The sequence below is a fragment of the Berghia stephanieae genome, unplaced genomic scaffold (genome assembly GCF_034508935.2).
Source record: "Berghia stephanieae isolate SIO BIC M18660-M18661 unplaced genomic scaffold, UCSD_Bste_1.3 scaffold1288, whole genome shotgun sequence".
Taxonomy (NCBI): domain Eukaryota; kingdom Metazoa; phylum Mollusca; class Gastropoda; order Nudibranchia; family Aeolidiidae; genus Berghia; species Berghia stephanieae.
Window position 1 is genome coordinate 1372 of NW_027622277.1, and position 12059 is coordinate 13430.

General features: G+C 57.3%; 1 non-coding gene across 1 annotated transcript; it reads right to left on the reverse strand.

Moving 5' to 3' along the window:
* Nucleotides 1–8412: 8412 nt before the first annotated feature.
* Nucleotides 8413–12059, reverse strand: LOC144961035 (large subunit ribosomal RNA; the record flags this gene model as incomplete). Its single annotated transcript, XR_013643035.1, has 1 exon — nt 8413–12059. It is a non-coding gene; the product is annotated as a large subunit ribosomal RNA (ribosomal RNA).

The window sequence follows — 12059 nt, forward strand, 5'->3', positions numbered from 1 at the left end:
GCGTATCCATTTCCAACCCGGCGGGACGGACCCGCTGGGACAGGAGGCTACGGGCGCCGACGACCGAAGCCCAGACGCCGAGAACTCCCAGCGCTCGACTCCTTCGCCGACGGCCCTTCTCGACTCTACCGCACAAACGTTCACCCCTTCGGCCTTCTCGCTGCTGGGTCGGACTGCTCCGACCGCCCGGACACGCTCGCGCTCACACGACTCTAGGTCCTCTACCGAGGAGCTAACCTGGGACCGACTCCGGACTCTCCGACCACCGCTCGTCCAGGCGCTGGTGACCGTGGGTGTACCAGAGGCCACCGCGCGCCTTTCGGCTCGCCTTGCTTCAATTTCAATTTTTCCGACCGACGACCGCCTTCCCTACTATACGTCCCAAACCCCTGGTAAGGTAGCCCTTTTCCTCTTGCGGACTACTAAAAAAAAAAATTTTTTTGGTGCAAATTCAGATTCGACCCCAGGCACGTATGGCAAACCCGAGCCCGACCTCCGAACAGCCCGAATTTCCCATCGCACTACTCTAGCGAAGTAGCGGGAACGCGTTTAACGCCGCGTAAACGGTCTTCCGAGCGAGTACAGGGCCCTAACGGGAAGGGCCCCGAAGTTCAAAACCGGTCGGCAATGGGGAGGTCCCAGGTGCGATCATAGGTGGTGGGTTTATTTCATTCAAATTCGCTCCGTAGAGGAAATGCGCTCGACCAAAGTTTTTTCCCTCGGCCCTCGGAGGGCTTACCGCGGGAGCGTCCCGGCGCTAGAGTCCTTCTCGGCCGTAGCGAGAGCTTCTTACCCCAGGGACGCCCGTGCGGTAAAGCCTCGAATCGACGAGGCGATAAAATCGTATGAATAAAGCTCCCAAACCGGGATTTGAACCCCGGCAGGGTTGGCCGGCCCGTGGGCCAACTCGATCGAGCCCGAGTCGTCGATCGCCCGACTCTAGCGAAGTAGCGGGAACGCGTTTAACACTCCGCCAAGCGAGTACAGGGCCCTAACGGGAAGGGCCCCGAAGTTCAAAACCGGTCGGCAATGGGGAGGTCCCAGGTGCGATCATAGGTGGTGGTTTATTTCATTCAAATTCGCTCCGTAGAGGAAATGCGCTCGACCAAAGTTTTTTCCCTCGGCCCTCGGAGGGCTTACCGCGGGAGCGTCCCGGCGCTAGAGTCCTTCTCGGCCGTAGCGAGAGCTTCTTACCCCAGGGACGCCCGTGCGGTAAAGCCTCGAATCGACGAGGCGATAAAATCGTATGAATAAAGCTCCCAAACCGGGATTTGAACCCCGGCAGGGTTGGCCGGCCCGTGGGCCAACTCGATCGAGCCCGAGTCGTCGATCGCCCGACTCTAGCGAAGTAGCGGGAACGCGTTTAACACTCCGCCAAGCGAGTACAGGGCCCTAACGGGAAGGGCCCCGAAGTTCAAAACCGGTCGGCAATGGGGAGGTCCCAGGTGCGATCATAGGTGGTGGGTTTATTTCATTCAAATTCGCTCCGTAGAGGAAATGCGCTCGACCAAAGTTTTTTCCCTCGGCCCTCGGAGGGCTTACCGCGGGAGCGTCCCGGCGCTAGAGTCCTTCTCGGCCGTAGCGAGAGCTTCTTACCCCAGGGACGCCCGTGCGGTAAAGCCTCGAATCGACGAGGCGATAAAATCGTATGAATAAAGCTCCCAAACCGGGATTTGAACCCCGGCAGGGTTGGCCGACCCGTGGGCCAACTCGATCGAGCCCGAGTCGTCGATCGCCCGACTCTAGCGAAGTAGCGGGAACGCGTTTAACACTCCGCCAAGCGAGTACAGGGCCCTAACGGGAAGGGCCCCGAAGTTCAAAACCGGTCGGCAATGGGGAGGTCCCAGGTGCGATCATAGGTGGTGGGTTTATTTCATTCAAATTCGCTCCGTAGAGGAAATGCGCTCGACCAAAGTTTTTTCCCTCGGCCCTCGGAGGGCTTACCGCGGGAGCGTCCCGGCGCTAGAGTCCTTCTCGGCCGTAGCGAGAGCTTCTTACCCCAGGGACGCCCGTGCGGTAAAGCCTCGAATCGACGAGGCGATAAAATCGTATGAATAAAGCTCCCAAACCGGGATTTGAACCCCGGCAGGGTTGGCCGGCCCGTGGGCCAACTCGATCGAGCCCGAGTCGTCGATCGCCCGACTCTAGCGAAGTAGCGGGAACGCGTTTAACACTCCGCCAAGCGAGTACAGGGCCCTAACGGGAAGGGCCCCGAAGTTCAAAACCGGTCGGCAATGGGGAGGTCCCAGGTGCGATCATAGGTGGTGGGTTTATTTCATTCAAATTCGCTCCGTAGAGGAAATGCGCTCGACCAAAGTTTTTTCCCTCGGCCCTCGGAGGGCTTACCGCGGGAGCGTCCCGGCGCTAGAGTCCTTCTCGGCCGTAGCGAGAGCTTCTTACCCCAGGGACGCCCGTGCGGTAAAGCCTCGAATCGACGAGGCGATAAAATCGTATGAATAAAGCTCCCAAACCGGGATTTGAACCCCGGCAGGGTTGGCCGGCCCGTGGGCCAACTCGATCGAGCCCGAGTCGTCGATCGCCCGACTCTAGCGAAGTAGCGGGAACGCGTTTAACACTCCGCCAAGCGAGTACAGGGCCCTAACGGGAAGGGCCCCGAAGTTCAAAACCGGTCGGCAATGGGGAGGTCCCAGGTGCGATCATAGGTGGTGGGTTTATTTCATTCAAATTCGCTCCGTAGAGGAAATGCGCTCGACCAAAGTTTTTTCCCTCGGCCCTCGGAGGGCTTACCGCGGGAGCGTCCCGGCGCTAGAGTCCTTCTCGGCCGTAGCGAGAGCTTCTTACCCCAGGGACGCCCGTGCGGTAAAGCCTCGAATCGACGAGGCGATAAAATCGTATGAATAAAGCTCCCAAACCGGATTTGAACCCCGGCAGGGTTGGCCGGCCCGTGGGCCAACTCGATCGAGCCCGAGTCGTCGATCGCCCGACTCTAGCGAAGTAGCGGGAACGCGTTTAACACTCCGCCAAGCGAGTACAGGGCCCTAACGGGAAGGGCCCCGAAGTTCAAAACCGGTCGGCAATGGGGAGGTCCCAGGTGCGATCATAGGTGGTGGGTTTATTTCATTCAAATTCGCTCCGTAGAGGAAATGCGCTCGACCAAAGTTTTTTCCCTCGGCCCTCGGAGGGCTTACCGCGGGAGCGTCCCGGCGCTAGAGTCCTTCTCGGCCGTAGCGAGAGCTTCTTACCCCAGGGACGCCCGTGCGGTAAAGCCTCGAATCGACGAGGCGATAAAATCGTATGAATAAAGCTCCCAAACCGGGATTTGAACCCCGGCAGGGTTGGCCGGCCCGTGGGCCACTCGATCGAGCCCGAGTCGTCGATCGCCCGACTCTAGCGAAGTAGCGGGAACGCGTTTAACACTCCGCCAAGCGAGTACAGGGCCCTAACGGAAGGGCCCCGAAGTTCAAAACCGGTCGGCAATGGGGAGGTCCCAGGTGCGATCATAGGTGGTGGGTTTATTTCATTCAAATTCGCTCCGTAGAGGAAATGCGCTCGACCAAAGTTTTTTCCCTCGGCCCTCGGAGGGCTTACCGCGGGAGCGTCCCGGCGCTAGAGTCCTTCTCGGCCGTAGCGAGAGCTTCTTACCCCAGGGACGCCCGTGCGGTAAAGCTCGAATCGACGAGGCGATAAATCGTATGAATAAAGCTCCCAAACCGGATTTGAACCCCGGCAGGGTTGGCCGGCCCGTGGGCCAACTCGATCGAGCCCGAGTCGTCGATCGCCCGACTCTAGCGAAGTAGCGGGAACGCGTTTAACACTCCGCCAAGCGAGTACAGGGCCCTAACGGGAAGGGCCCCGAAGTTCAAAACCGGTCGGCAATGGGGAGGTCCCAGGTGCGATCATAGGTGGTGGGTTTATTTCATTCAAATTCGCTCCGTAGAGGAAATGCGCTCGACCAAAGTTTTTTCCCTCGGCCCTCGGAGGGCTTACCGCGGGAGCGTCCCGGCGCTAGAGTCCTTCTCGGCCGTAGCGAGAGCTTCTTACCCCAGGGACGCCCGTGCGGTAAAGCCTCGAATCGACGAGGCGATAAAATCGTATGAATAAAGCTCCCAAACCGGGATTTGAACCCCGGCAGGGTTGCCGGCCCGTGGGCCAACTCGATCGAGCCGAGTCGTCGATCGCCCGACTCTAGCGAAGTAGCGGGAACGCGTTTTAACACTCCGCCAAGCGAGTACAGGGCCCTAACGGGAAGGGCCCGAAGTTCAAAACCGGTCGGCAATGGGAGGTCCCAGGTGCGATCATAGGTGGTGGGTTTATTTCATTCAAATTCGCTCCGTAGAGGAAATGCGCTCGACCAAAGTTTTTTCCCTCGGCCCTCGGAGGGCTTACCGCGGGAGCGTCCCGGCGCTAGAGTCCTTCTCGGCCGTAGCGAGAGCTTCTTACCCCAGGGACGCCCGTGCGGTAAAGCCTCGAATCGACGAGGCGATAAAATCGTATGAATAAAGCTCCCAAACCGGGATTTGAACCCCGGCAGGGTTGGCCGGCCCGTGGGCCAACTCGATCGAGCCCGAGTCGTCGATCGCCCGACTCTAGCGAAGTAGCGGGAACGCGTTTAACACTCCGCCAAGCGAGTACAGGGCCCTAACGGAAGGCCCCGAAGTTCAAAACCGGTCGGCAATGGGGAGGTCCCAGGTGCGATCATAGGTGGTGGTTTATTTCATTCAAATTCGCTCCGTAGAGGAAATGCGCTCGACCAAAGTTTTTTCCCTCGGCCCTCGGAGGGCTTACCGCGGGAGCGTCCCGGCGCTAGAGTCCTTCTCGGCCGTAGCGAGAGCTTCTTACCCCAGGGACGCCCGTGCGGTAAAGCCTCGAATCGACGAGGCGATAAAATCGTATGAATAAAGCTCCCAAACCGGGATTTGAACCCCGGCAGGGTTGGCCGGCCCGTGGGCCAACTCGATCGAGCCCGAGTCGCGATCGCCCGACTCTAGCAAGTACGGAACGCGTTTTAACACTCGCCAAGCGAGTACAGGGCCCTAACGGGAAGGCCCCGAAGTTCAAAACCGTCGGCAATGGGAGTCCCGTGCGATCATAGGTGTGGGTTTATTTCATTCAAATTCGCTCCGTAGAGGAAATGCGCTCGACCAAAGTTTTTTCCCTCGGCTCTCGAGGGGCTTACGCGGGAGCGTCCCGGCGCTAGAGTCCTTCTCGGCCGTACGAGAGCTCTTACCAGGGACGCCCGTGCGTAAGCCTGAATCGACGAGGCGATAAAATCGTATGAATAAAGCTCCCAAACCGGGATTTGAACCCCGGCAGGTTGGCCGCCCGTGGCCAACTCGATAGCCCGATTACGATGCGATCGAATAGCGGGCAGACGCGTTTAAATCGAAGGATAACATGCACTAAGGAAGGGCCAAGTTATACGGTCGATTATGGAGTCCAGTCGATATAGTGTGGTATTATTTATTCAATTGTTAAGAAATCGCTACAATTTTTGGCCTGATTACGGCGGGAGTGAGCTAGAGCTTTGGGTACGAGAGCTCAACCCCAGGGACGCCGAGCGCAAATCGGCTCACAAGCGCGTTAAAACGCGTCTAATCAAAGCCACAGCAACATTTGAACCGGCAGTAGGCGGGGTACACGACGAGGACGAAAAACCTACTACATCGCCAGGTATATATCGTTTTACATCTGATTAGGGGAGAGAATGAGTAAAGACCTTTTCTATCGAGTACTCAACTATGCGCCGAGCCAGGCAATCGTGCTCAAAGCGCTTTACAACGCGTCTACAGCCAACAGCAACACACTAACGTGCAGAGCGGGACACGACAGGACGGAGAAAACACTACTCACGGCCAGGTATTCGTTTTACATCTGATTACGGGGAGAGAATGCGAGTAAAGAACCTTTCTATCGAGTACTCAACTATGCGCCGAGCCAGGCAATCGTGCTCAAAGCGCTTTACAACGCGTCTACAGCCAACAGCAACACTCTAACGTGCAGAGCGGGACACGACAGGACGGAGAAAACACTACTCACGGCCAGGTATTCGTTTTACATCTGATTACGGGGGGAGAATGCGAGTAAAGAACCTTTCTATCGAGTACTCAACTATGCGCCGAGCCAGGCAATCGTGCTCAAAGCGCTTTACAACGCGTCTACAGCCAACAGCAACACTTAGCGTGCAGAGCGGGACACGACAGGACGGAGAAAACACTACTCACGGCCAGGTATTCGTTTTACATCTGATTACGGGGAGAGAATGCGAGTAAAGAACCTTTCTATCGAGTACTCAACTATGCGCCGAGCCAGGCAATCGTGCTCAAAGCGCTTTACAACGCGTCTACAGCCAACAGCAACACTCTAACGTGCAGAGCGGGACACGACAGGACGGAGAAAACACTACTCACGGCCAGGTATTCGTTTTACATCTGATTACGGGGAGAGAATGCGAGTAAAGAACCTTTCTATCGAGTACTCAACTATGCGCCGAGCCAGGCAATCGTGCTCAAAGGCTTAAGCGTCTACAGCAAAGAACACTTCGTCAGAGCGGACACAAGCGAAACACTACTCACGCAGTATCGTTACATCGATTACGGGAGATGCGAGAAAGAACTTCTCGAGACTCAACTATGCCGACAGCATCGCTCAAGCGCTTACAACGCGTTACGCACGCAACACTAGCAGACGGACACGACAGACGGAGAAAACATACCACTACTTTACATTGATTGGGGTATCCTTCATCGAGTACGGTGAAAGCTAGCAGCACAAAAGTTGGGGGGGAAGAGAGTACCGTGAGCGCCGACCGAATTTTAAAAGATGCAGTTGGCGAATTCCGCTTCGCAGAAGCCTATTAAGGGAAGAAAAGAAAACAAAAACAAAAATCCCCCCAAATATTAAAAAAATAAATTAATTAATTAAAAAAAGTACAGTTGGCGAATTCTGCTTCGCAAAAGGCGAGTAAGGAATCGAAAAAAAAAAAAAAAAAAAAAGAAGAGAGAGAGAGAGAGAGAGAGAGAGAGAGAGAGAGAAGAGAGAGAGAGAGAGAGAGAGAGAGAGAGAGAGAGAGAGAAAATGCGCGCAATGTCAACAGTAGCGCAGCGCACGAATGCTACAAAATGCAGTTGGCGAATTGCGCTTCGCAGAGGTCAATGTCAATGAGGTGACCCAAATTTAAAAAAAAAAAAATAAATTTAATGCGCAAAACGAAAACTAGCGCAGCGACCAGATTTGTTTAAAATATAGTTGGCGAATTCCGCTTCGCAGAAGCCTATTAAGGGACGCGAAAAAAAAAAAAGAAAAATTATGAAAAAAAAAAAAAGGAAATAAAAAAAAAAAAAATACAGTTGGCGAATCCCGCTTCGCAGAAGCCTATTAAGGGACAAAAATAAAATGCAGTTGGCGAATTCCGCTTCGCAGAAGCCTGTTAAAGGACAAAATAAAATGCAGTTGGCGAATTCCGCTTCTCAGAAGTCTATTAAGGGACTGAATAAAATGCAGTTGGCGAATTCCGCTTCGCAGAAGCCTGGTAAAGGACAAAATAAAATGCAGTTGGCGAATTCCGCTTCGCAGAAGCCTATTAAGGGACTAAATGAAATGCAGTTGGCGAATTCCGCTTCTCAGAAGCCTATTAAGGGACAATGGCGAATCCCGCTTCTCAGAAGTCTATTAAGGGACTAAATAAAATGCAGTTGGCGAATTCCGCTTCGCAGAAGCCTGGTAAAGGACAAAATAAAATGCAGTTGGCGAATTCCGCTTCGCAGAAGCCTATTAAGGGACTAAATAAAATGCAGTTGGCGAATTCCGCTTCTCAGAAGCCTGGTAAAGGACAAAATAAAATGCAGTTGGCGAATTCCGCTTCGCAGAAGCCTATTAAGGGACTAAATAAAATGCAGTTGGCGAATTCCGCTTCTCAGAAGCCTATTAAGGGACAATGGCGAATCCCGCTTCTCAGAAGTCTATTAAGGGACTAAATAAAATGCAGTTGGCGAATTCCGCTTCGCAGAAGCCTACTAAGGGACTGACAGGAAGGAAAAAACAAAATTGAAAAAAAAAAAAAAAAAAAAAAATGCAGTTGGCGAATTCTACTTCGCAGACAGCAAAGAAGGAAAACTAAAAGTGCCTCTGGACGGATTAGTGCCTCTGGACGGATTAGTGCCTCTGGACGGACTAGTGCCTCTGGACGGATTAGTGCCTCTGGACGGATTAGTGCCTCTGGACAGGTGGAGAGAAAAAAAAATTCTCCAAGTTCTAGGAGATAGAACTTTGAAGAAGTAAAGTAAAGTAAAGTAAATGTATTTATACGTGTTATGACACTCTCGCACCCGCCGCCGCCGCGCGCCGCACCGCCAGCATGCCGAGCCGAGCAGAGCAAGGACTCGAAGGCTGGCCGATCGGGCCGGGCCGTGCCGTGCCGGGTGGAAAGGTGGCCGAGACAAACCCTGCTGGAGGGAAAATCTCAGCGTCCGGGGCTTAGTCTCAACGGATCGCCGTACCAGGACAGCTCTAACGCTTACAACACCCCGACGGAATACATGTGGTCCGCACGCGATTTCTTGCCCCTAACGGACGTGGATGATACCGACCCAGCCACGCGCACCACAGATCTAGCGCGCGTGACGAGCGGGCCGGTCACGGCACTAGCCGACGAACCCGAGGGTTGCCGGCTTAATGTTGCCTGCACGCTCAGGGCCCTAGCTAAGCTCACCCTTGCTCACCGGGCGGGGTTCCGACTTAGAGGCGTTCAGTCGTACTCCCACGGACGTAGCCTGGCGCCATCGGCCTGACGACCGGACGCGCGAACCAGAGGTCCGAACTCACCGTTCCTCTCGTACTGAGCAAGATTACCGTGGCAAGGGCGCTTCATCAGTAGGATAAAACTAACCTGTCTCACGACGGTCTAAACCCAGCTCACGTTCCCTGTTGGCGGGTGAACAATCCGACACTTGGCGAATTCTGCTTCGCAATGATAGGAAGAGCCGACATCGAAGGATCAATCAGCGACGTCGCTATGAACGCTTGGCCGCCACAAGCCAGTTATCCCTGTGGTAACTTTTCTGACACCTCTCGCTTGAAACTCCCAACGTCGAAAGGATCGATAGGCCACGCTTTCACGGCCAGTATTCGTACTGAAAATCCTGGTCGAGCAGGCATTTGCCCTTTTGCTCTACGCGAGGTTTCCGTCCTCGCTGAGCCCGCCTTGGGACACCTTCGCTGCGCTTTAGAAGATGTACCGCCCCAGTCAAACTCCCCGTCCGAGGCTGTCCCCGGCAGGGTCGCTGTCGCCGTCGTGACCGCGTCGGGGGGAGTCGGTGGACTCCCCGAGCCCGACGCGACGGCGGCTTGACGTCTGAACCTCGTACGCCTCCTACCTGCAAGAAGGCGCCGAGTCCCCACTCCGTCGGGTAAGTGGAGGTCCCGCGGGGGTAGCGGTATTTCACTGTCGCGCCCGAAGACGCTACCGCCTATGCTACACCCCCCACGCTCCTCCACAGAGTCGGACTAGAGTCAAGCTCGACAGGGTCTTCTTTCCCCGCTGATTTCACCAAGCCCGTTCCCTTGGCTGTGATTTCGCCGGGGCGTAGATAGGGACAGTGGGAATCTCGTTAATCCGTTCGTGCGCGTCGCTAATTAGACGACGAGGCATTTGGCTACCTTAAGAGAGTCATAGTTACTCCCGCCGTTTACCCGCGCTTATGCGAATCTCTTCACTTTGACATTCTGAGCACTGGGCAGAAATCACGTCCCGTAAACACCTTTTCAGGCTGTCGAGACGCTCTGTTTTAATTAGACAGTCGGATTCCCCCTGTCCGTGACAGTTCTGAGACAGCGTGAGTCGGAGGTCGCGTCGGTTGTCCCCCGCGCAGCCAACGCGCCCCGCGAAGGGGCGTCAGCCGAGCGAGGCCGCTCGGCCCGGGGCCCCCACGGGTTTCCGCGCACGTCTCTCCCCCTCGGAGTGTCCCCTCAGGGTGCGTGCGGTTCTGCCCGCTTCCTCCCCTAGCCCGACCGTCCCGGCCCTCAGAGCCAATCCTTCTCCCGAAGTTACGGATCCATTTTGCCGACTTCCCTTACCTACATTACTCCGTGGACCAGAGGCTGCTAACCTAGGAGACCTGCTGCGGACATGAGTACGGCCGGGCAGCGAGATTGACGTGCCCTCGACGGGGTTTTCACGGACCGCCGTGAGCGCTCCGGACGCAGCCATGTCTTACGGCGACGCTTTTCGGCCTGGCCAGCCCTTTCTCCGGTCGACCCGATTCCAGGGCGAACCAGACCTTAAAAAGAGACGACGGCTCTCCCCGGTGCCCACGGCAGCGTTCCCCGTTCTGTCGGCGTCGCCGCGGCGCCCCCCACGCCGGAACGTAGTCGCGACGAGGGGGGCCGTTCTCCGCCGCCCGGTTCCGAGCGAACCTTAACTGGATTCCCTTTCGGCGGTCGCAGGGTGACTGACAGGCCAGGCGCGGCGCCCGTTCGGCCGCCCGCCCGGCGCGTGTTTCGTACCCGCTTCAGCAAGGGAGCTAACCCGCCCCTTAGGACCGACTCACCCACGTACATGCACTGTTCCCGCGGAACCATTCCCCACTTCGGCCTTGAAAAGTACTCTCCGTTCAATATTTGCTACTACCACCAAGATCTTCACCCGCGGCGGCTCCGAACGGGATCGCTCCCGGACTTTCACGCCACCGCGGCGCACCTCCTACTCGCCCCGGCCTGCCCGGGGAGGGGAGTCGCACCCCTCCCGCTGGCGGGGCGGCCCGGTGTGGGTCCGACGCTCAGCGCCATCCATTTTCAGGGCGGGTCGGTTCGGCAGGTGAGTTGTTACACACTCCTTGGCGGATTCCGACTTCCGTGGCCACCGCCCTGCTGTCAGTACCGACCCACACCTTTTAGCTTTCCCGTGAGCGTCCTGCGTTGGGCACCACAACCGGGCGTTCGGTTCATCCCGCAGCGCCAGTTCTGCTTACCAAAAATGGCCCACTCGGCACCCGTGATTCTAGGCCAGGCCCCGTGCGAGGCGGGTCTGGCGCCTCACCCGTTGAAAGTTTGAGAGTAGGACGAGGGCGTTTCGCCCCCGATGCCTCCAACCATTCGCTTTACCGAGTGAAAATCGTTCCGTCGGCACCGGCTATCCTGAGGGAAACTTCGGAGGGAACCAGCTACTAGATGTTCGATTGGTCTTTCGCCCCTACGCCCAAGTCGGGCGGTCGATTTGCACGTCAGAGTCGCTTCGAGCCTCCACCAGAGTTTCCCCCGGCTTCGCTCTGCTCAGGCGTAGATCACCATCTATCGGGTCCCGACGCCTGCACTCATGCTCCGACAGGCCGTCAACGCGGCGACCGCCGGGCCGCGGCGGGCGCTCCGGGGACTCGGTGAGTCGCCCGAGAGATCCCGCCCTCGGCCCGCGAGGGCCTCTCGCTTTCACTTCGCCGTGGGGTTTAGTGGAAACCCTGCGGCTCGCATCAGGCGTCGGACTCCTTGGTCCGTGTTTCAAGACGGGTCGGGCAGGTACCGGAATAACGCTGCGCACCTTTCGACGGACCGAGCCGCCCGCCCGGAGGCCGAAACCCCCCGGGGCGAACCGCCGCCGTTTGTCCGCGGTCGACCACGGCACCCGAATACGACCGCTCTCGTGCCAACTCGCGCCCACGATCCGCAGGCCGACGACCCGCGTAGGGCGCGCGGACGAGACGGCCCGTGCCGGTGGCAGCGGAGACCCGCCGTGGTGGGCACGCGCCCGACCCCCGAACTCGGAAGGCGTCCCCGTCTCCGGGCGCCTCCGCGGGGGCACGGGCGACCAGCCGCCACGGCGGGACACGTCGCTCGGCTCAGCCAGTTTACCCCTTGGCGGTTTCACGCGCTTTGCACCCTCTCTTCAGAGTTCTTTTCAACTTCCCTCACAGTACTTGTTCGCTATCGGACTCGCGCAGGTACTTAGCCTTAGGTGGAGTTTACCACCCGCTTCGGGCTGCACTGCCAAGCAACCCGACTCCGGGTCGAGGTCGGCGGAAGGGAGCGCCGCCGGCAAGGGCCTGGCACCCGCTCTGGGCAAGCCACGCTCGAGAAGACTCGCGCGGCGCTCCCGATCCCGGCCCCCCGAG